The 12,153-nt window shown below is 44.8% G+C and overlaps 1 protein-coding gene across 3 annotated transcripts in view; it reads right to left on the bottom strand.

Moving 5' to 3' along the window:
• Positions 1-11,666, bottom strand: part of TNIK (TRAF2 and NCK interacting kinase) — a 171,207-nt gene extending 159,541 nt beyond the window's left edge. For all 3 annotated transcript variants that reach the window (XM_026060818.1, XM_026060826.1, XM_026060835.1), the window contains exon 1: positions 11,606-11,666. The gene's annotated coding sequence lies outside the window, so the exon portion shown is untranslated. The remainder of the gene's footprint in view (positions 1-11,605) is intronic.
• Between the last annotated feature and the right edge of the window lie 487 nt (positions 11,667-12,153).

Raw genomic sequence — 12,153 nt, 5'->3', positions numbered from 1 at the left:
GCAGATTTCAAGAGAGACACACTTATCGCTGCAGCAAGCTTTCAAAGCGTAACTAGGAGAAGATGCAGAGATCCAACTGGCTCCCCTTAGGCATCTCTTTCCTTCAGTGCTGCAGAGTCAGACCTCAGCAGCAAGTCAAATTGCATCAAAATTTGAAAAGATATAAAAAATGACAAGCAAGAAACGTCTCTGAAGACAAACACTCCAGCAAGCATGAAAGCCTCGAATACGCAGCCTGAACCAACGTTCACAGGATAGTGCTCCCCCTCCTTCCCTCCCCTAAACTTTCTGAAAGTCCTCTTCTGAGCCTGGCTTCTTAGCTGAGAGTGGCAATTTTGGAGCCTGGAGGAACACAACACCTCCCAGGACCAAAATCTACTTTGCAATGCATTTTTAAAATGTTTAGAGCAGTTTTGTTAGGCTGACCTATTAATGGGAGACTAAGGCACTGTGTATCTCACTGGGCAGTGACCAAATATGGTTCTGTGGTCTGGCTGCTCAGTTAACTCCTTCACTGCTATATGTGGCTCCTGCGGAAACCAGCCTTATGCCTTAAGCATTAGTCTTCAAAATGTTGGTACCACCACACCTAACACACTAGCTCTTTACATTCGTGGTTTTCCAACACTTTTGCCATGAAACATCTCCCAGTTTTTACCCACAGATCACCCCCTACACTGCTCTTATTCTGATTTTATTGGGAGGAGGGTAAGGAGAGGGAAGACAAGTGATTTACCAAAAGAAGTTTATAGCAGCAGGGACCCGAGCCCAGGTTTCCTGTACACTAGATCAGGCTCCAGTTCACTAGATTAACTTCACACTCATTAAATATTATAAGCAAGTCAACAAAAACTCAACAGGCACCAGTGTCTACTTAGAGCTGGATGCGTCCTCCTCATCTGCTTTCCTGCAGGCCAGGGCTGCCATTAAATCAAATTACTCTAACAGGAGATTCATTATAATTCACTAGACCCTTAGAGGAACCAAACCTCACCCACTGGCCACAATCATACTACTATAAGGTATAAAGGTGACTACAGCCATGAAAGCTTCAACAGGACAAAAAGTTACACTTCCTGCAACGGAGAGCGATGCTTTCCCATGGAATAACCCCAATTTTGAAAAGCTGGCCATTTTCTAGACGGCTCCACTCATGCCCTGCCTCCCAGGTTCAGGAACACAGTTGGAGGTCGTATGCACAGGTACGTCGCCGTGAACAGGCACAACGAGCCTGACCAAAGCATAGTGACTCTGAGCAATGTCAAACGGGGCCACACAAGCAAGCACTCGGATTATCCCAAGGGACTTTGGTCTCTTCCATTTCTTTGCATGGAGGATCAGCAAACGATCGACTCAAGTTTCAGACTACCACCACGCTGCATCGCTGCGTGGACAGAGCATGCACGTGTTCACAACGCGAAACCTGCTGCATGGAGGGACTGAAAGGAAGTACACCAGCTTTCAGGAAACACAGAGGAGAAGGGAGCCACGCCGTAGCTCAGTCTGCAGCAGGTTATAAGGCTACCATATAAAAAATTTTGTATATTTTGTTTTCCGTTCTTCTCAGATGGCACAGGTCATCCTGACAATTCACATAGCATAGTTTGTCTTCAGAAAAAAATTTTCCTGGGAGGTTTGGAGGCCTTTATGCAGAAATTTTTTTTTTTTTTTGAGTTTTCACTATTTAGTCATCCCAGACTATTCTGCTGTGGCTCCTTTAGCATAAAACAGATCAYACATCCAGCAACATTGGCCCACGATCACATAATCTATGGATACAGGGGCTTTATAGCTCATCAATGTTTTGGTCCACTTTCAAAGTCCATGAGAAGAGCTGAGAGAGAGGAGACAGACTGGCGTTTCTAGTCCAGTCCGCCCTACGGGATAGATGGAGAACGAACTAGAAATGGTGGATGTTCAAGACATCTGCAGAGCGGTTGCTTGCATGAAACATCCTTTAATCCCAACCTGCTGGGGAGAGGGCTCTTCTCCAAACTCCTCCACCTCCCTCAACCATGCACGGCGCCCACACAAACAGCACTGCAAGAGTCACTACCAGGAAATCACCTTTTCCGCGTCCTCTGTGCTCTGCCGCGTGCTCTCGGCTTTGTTCAGCACCTTCAAAGGCAGCTTTTTTTCCCCATGCCATTGCAGGTATTTTTGTCTTGCTAAATTGCACAGCATTTGCAAAGGCAGAGCACAAAGCAACACGAGGGACAGCGGACAAGTGTCCTTTCACAGATGCATCATTCTGCTCATGACCCTCACCCTGCCCTTACCCATTACAAACTCTGGAGGGGGCAAGGGGAGAGAGAGACAAATTAATTCAGGAACATTTTAAATCACAATTTATAATCTGTGTTCTATAGGGTTGAAATGTAAAAAGCACCTTTCCTTATATTATTCAGGAAGCAGAGAAGTTAATGTGACATATTGGTGCGTAGGTGTGTGTGGGCTGGTTCCTCGGGGGGAGGGAGGGTTGAGGGTTCTCTGTGTGTTTCAGAGAAACGAAGCAGCACAAGATGTACCAGTTGCTCTGGTAACAAAGCTTTTCTTTTCTTTTTTGCTTTTTTTTTTGCTTTAAAAAAATTTTTTTTAATGAAACATCATTTTAAGCATTTTCCAGTTCAGACTTCACTGCCTGTATGGCAAAAACAAGTCCACATTTTAGAGACACACCATTTGAATCAGCAAGGGAAGGACCTCCTCTTAGGATATTTTAAAATTACAGGGAAGCTGATAAATTGAGGTCACCCGTTTTCATTCTGATAACGCTAGCGTGCATTATCATATAGTAGTAGGGTAGCCCAGCCCTCCCTTGCGACCCAATAAGAACAGATAAAAATTCACAAAACCACCCCTGGGAGCCCCTGCCCATGTAAGAGGAGGCACCCGTGGCGGTGGGCACCGCCGCCGGCACGCAGGCTCACACCGCGCCACCACGACGGGCACCGCCTTTCCCATAACACAGGGAGCCATCAGAGAGGAAGCGATGGCTTAATATTTAATACTCTTCTTCTAATACAGGATTATAAAGCAGCTGGTAAGTCTTATAAATCCAGTCAAACCCTCACGGTCCTTACGCAGCCTTGAAGGTACTACCACGAATGGTATGGGTGCCCACCTGCACAGATCCGACTACGGGAGCCTGGGCTACCCGATGTGGATGTGCAGGGTCGCAGCCACTGCCAAAACCGCGTCGATACTGAAGGGCTACGGCAAGAGCAGCACCGCTCTTCAACAACACTGGACGGGGAACGCTGTATTCGCGTCGCTTTAACCATGCTGCTTTCTGGGTAATACAAAGCAATCCGAATGGGAGGCTACCTAGGACAACCCCACCACGTCTTCCGTAGTCTGTACTGACCATCAGCCCGTGACGATGGATGGACACACGCACGCATGCACACGCAGTTACGTTCACAGCCCGCCGTGACAAGCGGCAAAAGCAAACTCCGTAGAAGAGGTTGGAGACTGAAAGAGCTGACCCAAAGCTGAGGATACAACACTCCAAGAATATAACGGGCTCAAGCAACACCCAAAATTTACAATGACACAGTTCCCTTTTTTCATCTTCGTGTTGTTTACAAATGAAATGCTTTAAATGCACCCTAAGAGGCAGCAGTTGGCCTTCCAGGGTTGGAGCTGTTCAGATTTAAGGCGGCGGGGCCCTGAAGAATGACTACAACGGCACATCAAACCTCACGCTACATGCTCTAGGCTCGCTCAGGACTACATTGCAGCAGTCTCCACCACAGGATGGTTATTTAGACAAGAGGCAGCCAATAACATTAGCCCAGTTCGCAGGAACCGCGTGTGGTTTTCATGCATTCAGCCTGGTCTCTCAAGCAACTCACGGCAGTTAGTCTTCAGCTATAAAAGCTGTGTGTATAAACTAAGATTAATTCTTTACAGTAACAATCCCCCCAGGAAATAATAATTTTGTGCAGCATGGTAACTTTTTCCACACGGCTAAAAGCAACAGTGATTAATTACCAAACTACTGGCCATCAGTCTTTCAGAAAGGGAGATAATAAAACAACCAATTACTGGAAACAATTAATGCCATCCTTGACTCGCACTAATTATTCAAACTCTCCCAGGGTCTACTAATAGTGACCCAGGAATCTGCAGTGTCTCTGCTCTCTCCGTGGCTGTGCAGTGGCCCAACACGTGAGGACACAACAGCAGCCTGGCTTTCCCCTGGGCCAGACCAGTGGCAGGATAAGCACTGCACAACCCTGCTCATCAGTTATTTTCTCTCTTCCTTCCCCCCAAAAATATAAAAGAAAAAAAAAAGTCCTTAAAAAGTCATTCTTTGGCATATTCACCTGTTACTCTACAGCCCTCAGGGGTGAGACTCACAGCAGCACCCTGAGGAATAGCCAGAGGCAGCAGGGCTTTCAGGGTATGGACATGCAAAACGGCACATGAACCACAGCATCTGAAAGAGCAGCACATCCGTCATCCCGGCTCGGTTGGCATCTCCAAATTCAGGGACAGTACTACCGGGAAGAGGCCTGCTCCCATGACAATCTCCGTGGTTTGACCCATGCACCAAAATTTCTTGAGAAGGCTCCACTGGAAGCTAGGAACAGGCAATTCTGAACTTCAAATACTTTATTTACTTTCTCATACACACATGCTTTTCATCAAACTGATCTACTGGGCCAAACATGGGGGTTTGCCTCCAGATTAATCAGTCCTGGCTTCAGACAAATGCCAGTTAGGTAAAAACAGGGTAAGAACTGACTTGGGATGCATTTTTTCCGCCATTTTCCCCCCATATAGWACCCCAGACATACATAACACTGTGATACAGACAGCAAGCGCAAGGATATTGTGTYGTCCCCTGCAAATGGCTGCCTAACTTGGGCCTAAAAGCAAACTCCAGAACGGAAGCTGAGCTTTAAATATACGCTGGGCTTGTAATCATAAAAACTTCTGAAACGCTTTTCCTCCCGACAAACGCTCCCTGGGTTTAGCCAGCCCTGCCCGTAGCCCCCGGTTTGCAAGGCTGTCCGCAGCGAGCGCAGAAACCATTAGCGAGCTGCCGCCGCGGCACCGCAGGATTCGGGATACCGGTTTTATGCCTTCCCAGAGGCTGCCACGGGGAGTCAAACGCTGTCTGCTCTACGTCCCGGACCCCGTTATGCTAGAGGAACAGAAAGGCCAAGGGAGCGGGGGAGCCCCTCACCCCCTCGTAGCGTCCCCCTTTCCCCAGCAAAACGCCAGTAAAAGGCAAGGGTGGGCTTCGGGGTGTCCCCAGGAGGCGTCTGCRCTGGGCAAAGGCAGCCCAGCGCTCCCCGGTGCTGGCAATCCTGCAGGAGCAGCTCCCAACCCTTCGGCAACGGGACCAGCTTGGGGATGGGGCAAAGAAACCCCCGATCCAAGCAATCCTCCATCCCTTCTCCCACCCCACAGCCACCAAGGAGCTGGCTCCCGGGGCAGCAGCTGGGTGCCTCGCAGATCCTGCATGCTTTGAACGCGAGCGCAGAATAATACTGTGTAATGGCTTAGCGATTATACGGCATTTACCAGCTAATTAAACAATCAATAGTTATTGTGCAGTTATGGAGTTAGCCCACAGTACTGCATCGCGTACCCAGTAAAATAAAGCCTTGCTACAGCTGTAAACGGAGAGCCACGTCTCCAGTACACCAAGTAAAGCCAGGAGCATTTGGCAATAATGAACATTGTCCTCCTGGTACGGTTGAGGAGAAGCACGTGACTATGTAATCTTAACATCATTTATTTCCCTATTCAATGCTGTACAACCGTACATAAGGCGAGAGAGTTACAGTTACCACTAGACCTATTTACTGATTTTTTTGTGTTTTCCTGTAGGGTTATGTCTCAAGCTTARCATTGCCAATAACATAATAGTTCATCTGTTTTCTCTTGCTCCTGTGCGGCTGTCTCCTTCCCAACATTAAAAGTGCGGAGCCCTTCACAAGGAGCGCTGTGAGGGCAGCAGATGCCTCCTGCCTTAGGGATTGACCCCAGTGCTGGTGGAGCGAGGAAGAAGTGAGAAGGCCGGAGAAAAGATCTTACTCAAGTCTTGCATCTAGTAGCAACCCTAGTTGCTACTACACCCCTGAATTTCTGATTAAAGTGAAGCACATAAAAGTCTAAAGTAGCATTAGGTAACTGCTTGTGAACCATGCCCTCCTTCTTCAGTACAGGGTGTGCTTCAAACAACAGTGCAAGTTAAATACTGCAAAGCCTTTAGCACATTAATTTCACTATTGAGAAGACTGCATCCAAATCCAGCTTTGCGAGGCTGCATACACCAGCAAAGTCGTGCGTGTGCAAGAGTTTGTATGGCCAGAGCCAAGAACAGACCTGAGCAACTGCTACTCCCCTCTTCAGGAGCACACTCCCACCATGCAGCAGCAAGGAACTCCCAGATAGTCACCCAAATAAAACTGCCAGTAAAAACTAAAGCAATCCCCCAGTGTTCAAATTATTTAACACACAATAACTAGCCCACTGAATGTTTTCCCCAAGTCTTGGAACAATCTGCTGGAAAGGTATTTCTGAGTAATCTCAGATTGTTTTAGTTTCAACTTGCATATTTATTGGGGTGTTTTGCACACCAGAAGTTCTAGCCTTGATGATGTGATTTATCCATGCAATCATAAGTACTATGACTACTAGTATTTTAAGGGCCTTTTGCTTGCTCTCGAATGCAAAGTAGAGATAAACAGTAATAACAGTATTACGCAGTATACAAGAAGTATTTCCACCCACTTTAGATAATGCTCTAAAGGTGGTTTAGTGATTTTTGTGTTGACAGTTTTGCTTTCATTCATCAAATACCCACTGAAAAACAGTAAGGCAATGGCTCAACTCCCTAAGACCAATTCATTGTATTCCTGTTAGCCATTTCTTTGAACACCTAGAGGAAAAAAAATAAAATCCAAAAGTCACAAAAATCCCACACTGCAACAGTGTTAAACTGCAGCTAGCAAGTGCCCAAGTCTTTTGTCAAAATTAGTTCACAATCTGTTCCATTAGATGCAGGATTATTTGAAAATAAAGAAACACTTCCAATTCAATTAGAGAGATAAACCATCACCAGTGTGGTCTCTCATCAAAATAAAAATCAAGCTATTCACAGGAGATTGTTAGGCAGTGAACAAGGAACACTCATTCTCTCTGCAATTACTTGAGGCCAAAGACTCCAGTTGTGGGAAGGGGAGAGATACAGGAAYGGGTTACTGATAAGGCTTTTTCTAGCATTCAGCTGTCGCTGATGTAGAGCCAAAGCAAGACTGAGATTCAGTCTCCTGCAGATACTCCAGAGAACCACCAAGACAATTCTTTAACCTGCAGTCCTTTAGCAAAGAAAGGCCTTTACTTGAAAACAGAGAGATAAATCCAAACAAGGTACCTTTCCCTCAGGGGCACAAGCCTCAGAGAAAGARGCTTTGATCTACACAAGCATCGTACACCTCCTTAACGGTATCTTCAAATCAAGACCCAGAAAGTAGGATCAAAGCAACCCAGGCAGCTAGCTTTACCCTAGCACGTGCAGTGAGAGCAGACAAGGTGTAGCAGCCGCAACTTCAGCAGAGGCTGTGCACTCCCCTTGGAAGCTGTTCACATGCACCAGACGTGGCCACCTCATCTTTTCTCCTACTAGTCAGGAGAACGCATGCGCTGCGGCAGGGGCTACCCAACCTCTCTAACACCATGGTTTCTGAGATCGCTCCATGACCTACCAGCAATCATAAACAGTCTAGAGTTGGTCATGGGACACAATGCTTGGTAGTGCTTCTACCCGAAAAGTTTGAATTCAGCATATTTTGAGAAATAATGGCCCATGGCCCAGAAAGTCTGGGTATGAACTTGGTTCTGTTAGAGAACAGAACCGAGTGTGGAGAGCTCCCACACTAGAGTTGTGCAACCACCTGCTTGAACCTTGCATCTCCATTCTAGGTACATTAAATACCTTTTTGACTCCTGGGACTCAAAACAATTTTACAGACATTTACCCGTAAGTTGTCCATAGGATGCGATTACTGAGACCATCCATTGATAAGTACTGCACGGAATCACCATACAGGATCTTCTAGAGGCAATGTCTAAAAGTCTTCAGCAATTAACAGTCTGTTGTATTTGCCTGCCTCACATAATATAGAGGAAAAAAAGGTGCTTCACAGGGATGTCATATTGGACCTACATTGAACTAAAACGTGAACGTACTAACAGTTCTGAAATTCTCTTTTGTGTGTGGCAGTTTTGGACTAGGTAGATGGAAAAAATGCTGATACGAAAAGCACTTTGCTATGGTTTTCATTACCTTCCCCCAAAATCACAATCAACCCCCACACACTGGGAAACAAAGAATGATGAAATGTGGCGGAGGGGAAAAAAAGCAAGTTTCTCTTACAGCACTTTCTTATGCCACTGCTCTGATTGCTCTTATTATTGCTGTACTAAGAAACATTTCTCAGAATCCTCATCCTGTCAAGGTTGTTATATCATTCAGTCATCAGAACAATATAACCATGCATTTTTTATCAATGCAAATGGAAGGTTTTCATGTTGCACTATAAACCTTGCAGGCCCTTGCCACTCAGACCCAGTTCTTTCTAGGTCCTGGCAGCCAGACTGGTTACTGTGTCAGAGATTAAAAGTGTCCTTGCAAATATAACTGTGGCAATGTTAGAGCTTTTGCTGTTAAAGTCAAGTTTTCTCCAAGAATAGCAGGGCTATCGTTCTGCTTCTGCAGATCTGCAGCAAACAAACGTAAGATCCTCTACCCTGCCTGGAATAAATATCTCAATTTTGCCTTTTCCCACCTGTGGCACCTTCCATAGGGCCAAAGGCAGAGCTAGTCTTCTTGTTCGAGAGAGTAGGATCAGCAGTAGAAAGGGGGGTGACTTCCACCACAGATTCAAAGCAAGGGCAGCAGGAACAGGTCTCATTTCTTTATTCCACCTCTTAGGACATATGGTCTCAGTTATTCTGCACATCTTCTCAGTTATTCTGCACATCTTACTCAAACATTCCCAGGTGTCTGCACAGGCTCTTCAGGCCATCATCCCTTCTGCTGCCCCTGCTCAGTATGGAATAGACTTTCAAGTAACTACACAGACACAAATTCCCTAGGAGCTCTAAGCTTGTGGACCCCTTCCTGTGTGATGGCAGTCGCTCCTAGCACATAGAATACAGGCAGCATAGGGGTGCGCAAGGCTTAAATGTGAAAGCCCAGCCTAAGAAGCAAGACACAGACTGGGCACCACAATAAATTTTATTTTTCACAACTAGAATATAACTAGAGAGAAAACAAGCAGAAACTTGAAAGAGGATAGCAATGCGTACACCTCAGATAGCACCGGCACAGAGGGGTGGGAATATCCCAGATGTGATTTAGATTGGTTTAAAATGGTTGTGGGACAATAACCTAAATACAGTAGATACTACCTCCTAGGTAACAATGACTTCTGAAATATTTTTTTTTAGAAAGGAGCCAAAGGGTCTAAGTGTCTTGAAAATTGATCTATCTGTTTTGCTGCAAGAGATAAATACAGTGGTGATATCTGGTGGAAAAGAACCACAAGATCTTATTTCCGCACCAGCTTTTAGGGTGGGACACTGTAAAGTTACCTTTGGTTTATACCCACTTGTTCTATCCCAAGGCTTCAATTTAAGTGAATCCAGTCTTAGCATGAATTCATAACTCAATACTTACTAATTTGGTTTGGACAGCAGCTTTTCCCCCTCCCAGTCACCATCCTGTCTGGCACTGGTATCATGTGAATCATTTGGAGGACAATCTGATTACTCCAGTAAGTTAAAAACAGTTAAGAGGAGGATTGTTTTTGTACAGAATGAGAAAAGGGAACACCAAAGTGTTCAGAATATATTACCTCCTGGAAAATCTACACTTCAGTGCTTCTAGATGTTTCTTCCCCAGCCCCCCTTCAACAATACATAGACACACGGAAAGAATCAAATACTGCAACAGGAAACATGATTAGTAGAGTTGTGCAAAGAACAGCGCAAGCATTAGATAGTTTATTTCCCTTTTCTGCTTTCCACAAAAACATTACGCTTTCAAAAGGCCGTTACAGTCACATAGTTTCCACTGATTGTTAGAAATATGCACAAGTTAAAATTAGGTCACCCTCTACCATTATTTTAGCAGCTGAAAAGAAAAACAGGTTAGAAGCAAGCTCATGTGGCTGGCCACAGCGATTGAGAAAGTGCTGCTATTTCCATTGTTCTATCATCCTCTCGGAGAAAAACAACTGCCTTCAAAAAAACAGCAGAGGGGAAGGCTCCCTAGAATATAACAACCTTGATAAGAAGGGTTTGGGGGGTTTGTTTTTGTTTTTCTTAAACTTATTCCAGTTCAAAAATTCATACATTTTAAACTCCAGAAGTTTCAGTTCATCCTCTGTTCACTTAAATTCTTCTATCATCATATTGATGGGATTAGCCTACAGCAGTGGGAGGATGGGGAAAGCAGAATTCAGAACAAATATTTCCTGACAGGTAGCTTTTTAAGCACACTTCCCTTCTTCTCCTCATTAGGAGCAGCCTACTGTCTTTTAGCGCATGACAGGCAAGAGTTATGCTTTCAGAGTGATGATGAGCACGTGAATATATTCTGTATAGTCAAAAGAGAATAGAGGCATGACATGTAAATATGAGCTCCCTGTGTGTGCACACGTGAATCCAGGTGCACATATACAGAACTAGGGTTCACACATACAGAAGCCTTGGGAGAACATGGCCCAGAGGAGCTACTGTTGCCCAGAAGACCCAAAACAGTAGCCAAATTCTATGTGCATCTGTGCCAAGAAACATCACAGTGACCTTCTAAACTCTCATCTTTGCATCATATACCAAGTGCAGATAAATCCAAGCTTTGAAATGATTCAGTTCCTCCTCAACACCCTCCTTTCCCCCCCAAAATCCACAAAAACCCACCAAGAAATCAAATTCTGGAAATCTCTCACACTTAAGGTGTTTGGGACAGGAGATGTAACTTAGCAAAGTGTGGGCATTTTAAACATTTTCAGAGAAGTTTATGGGCTTAAAATTCCATTCTCCACAGTATTCCCATTTGGAAAGTTGCTTCCAGATGTTAATAGAAGTGTTAAAGCAAACCTATTGAGTTTTGTGTTTTCCTCCTGCAGTGGGTTTCTGYTGAGTAGAAAGTGAGGCACCCAGGCCGCATGCTAGCCTCATGGTAAGAGCAGAGCACCAGACTGTAACAAACTCATTTTGTAAGCTATTGCAGCTGTAAACTCAGCTCTTCAGAAAAGATCAAGATTCATCTATTAAACTACAGACTCTTCACTCCCTCCTCATCACATAATCAATAAAAAGCAATTGGGGGGAGAAAAAAAAAAAAAAGTTATTCATTTTTTAGTGACAGTTTCAGAACTGATATGAATTGCTTATTTGTAAGAGCTCTGTGTGCTACACAGTACTTGAACACAAGACCAAAAAGCAGAAGTTCAGCAAGGTTTCTTGTCAGGCCTGAAACTGGTTGAACCTAACCTAGCTGATACACTGGGATGCTCCATATTTAACATATGGCCTAAGGAACTAGGATTGCTTCAGACACACACAGAGCCCTTACCTTATAAACCTGCCCATATGTACCATTGCCAACAAGCTCCACCAGTTCAAAGATTCCTGCAGGATCCTAGGAGAAAAGGAAGAAAAAAAATTAATAAGCAACACTTAAATATTCTATAAAGAGAGATCAATGTTTTACTGACAAATGTTTTGAACATTTTAAGCTTTTCAGACAGCCCTCGGATTAGTAGCATTACAATATCATTAAGTAGAATTGTTAATCTACCCTGCACTGTGAATCGCCAGCTCTGCGAAGAACTCCTACGCAGCGCGATGTGCAGTCGGGGGGCAGCAGGAGGGCTCCCAACAGCAGCACCCTGCCCAGTGCGGGGACACCTGTAACATTTGGGCCTTTGAGATATCAGGCTGGTATTTGCAACTAAGCACYGATATATTTTACTGTTATCTGCCTTGAAACTTGAATATTCAGTGTGTTCTAAATAAAATAGCAAATATATGCTATTCAAACTTAGTCCAAAGTTGATTCACAAGAAAGTTTAAGACCAGTCTAGCCAGCAGGGTGTCACTTTGGACCCAAAACAGCTTCCC

The sequence above is a fragment of the Apteryx rowi genome, unplaced genomic scaffold (assembly GCF_003343035.1).
Source record: "Apteryx rowi isolate R43461 unplaced genomic scaffold, aptRow1 scaffold_10, whole genome shotgun sequence".
Classification (NCBI taxonomy): Eukaryota; Metazoa; Chordata; class Aves; order Apterygiformes; family Apterygidae; genus Apteryx; species Apteryx rowi.
Note: the sequence above shows the minus strand (reverse complement) of the source record. Positions and strands in the feature narration are given on the sequence as shown.